Consider the following 1,688-nt stretch of genomic DNA (forward strand, 5'->3'; position numbering starts at 1 on the left):
CACGGCCCCTTCGGAAATCCCGCACCGCGCAAACCCTAGAACAGAGCCCCATTTCATCATTGGACCCAGAAGACGTTGACCATCTCAATCATATTTTCGACATATAAATGCCGAAAAATTGAAAAAGGGGGAGTGTGGTACGGAAGTACCCGTCAGGAACTGAAAACCAAGACCTCATCTACTATAATAAACACTACTAACACCCATATATTATTATTATATCAACCCATTCGGGAATCTGTTCAAACTTAGTTCATTTTATTCAGTCTCAATCACTTAATGACTCAATTCCGTTGTACGCAGTAAACTTTCTATCACTTGTCTTAACACCTCTGCAAATTCTAACATCTGTACACAGCGATGACAGGTATTGTCTGGTCTCGCCTTTATCTCTCTAAGCCGTGAACTTATTCACCGCTTTTTGCCTGAATCATGAACGAAAATAGTTGAATTGCGAAGTTTTGGAACTGCTCTTTTATACATCTTGACAAAAGTTTTGATTTAAAATCCATCAGTCCATTAACCAAAACAGACGACTAAGAAAAGTTTTTCAATCTCTATAAAAAATACATTATTTGTTCGCTAATACTCGGCTACAGCTGACATAGTTAACATTAAAGTGGAAAAGTTCAAAATTTCACTAAAAATTTCTGTAAACAAATATCTTCATAGTTATAGAAACCGTTAGTAAGCAGTTGAAAGCATTATAAAGGTTGTTTTAGATCCTTTCAGGAAACGAACCGGATCTTCTACTATTAATTTGTCTTGGCACAGAACTACCAATGCGGCTAAAACACAGAGTTAAGCATAAGGCTCCAATAAGACATCGTCGAAGAAAAAAAACCAAAAAACCATTTTAAAAAACAGTGGGCATCATTTTAATGTAAACAATAGGTTTTAATATTTGGTTTTGAGAAGACACTATTCTGGTGTGCAATATTTTTGAAAAAAAAGCAAAAATTGTAAAAACTAATCTGAGAAAGACAATGCCGCAAAAAATGAGGAAATTATTGGAAAGTCAAAAAACCACGATAAGGTCAAAACAAGCTTGGATACTGATACGTGTTCTTCAAAACAAACATTGTTTCAAATTCTACTGAAAAAACCAATTGTTAACATAGTTTTCAAAATATCAAAAGTCAAGTTACGTTTTTATGAGCAAGGGTCTTTTCAATTTGGCAAACAACCAGCACATGGTATATTTCAGGGGACTCATATAGGCAATGGATGTAAAATGCTTCGTTTGGATTTTACGCATATTTGTCAGCAATTTTAGATCGCTACTTTTAGGTCGCTATTTCCCAAGTTTGTAAACAGCATTATTGGTTTTCCAAACATTGATGAAATAGGGCTTAGTTTTTGATAATTTTTTTTAAATCAGCTGAAGCTCCGCAATAAAAACGTTTCAGCCAAAAGCTTCTCTGGTTATAGGCAAAACCAATCACGCTATCGTTAGTAAGCTTAACGTTTTTTCAAGATTGATAAAATAAATAGCAATACTCCGGAAAACGTGACTAAAAACAACTAATTATTTTCGATCATTCGCAAAGCGTTAAGCTCCGATAACTGTTTGAAAAAAACAGCTTCTTATTAAAAAACCTAATTTCATTTTTTTCGCAGTGCGGATTTTCTAATGATACCACTGACAACTGTGTACAATGAATATATCAATCGGCCAGAATTAAACG

Source organism: Convolutriloba macropyga, chromosome 13, assembly GCF_964194025.1.
Source record: "Convolutriloba macropyga chromosome 13, txConMacr16.3, whole genome shotgun sequence".
Lineage (NCBI taxonomy): Eukaryota > Metazoa > Xenacoelomorpha > Acoela > Convolutidae > Convolutriloba > Convolutriloba macropyga.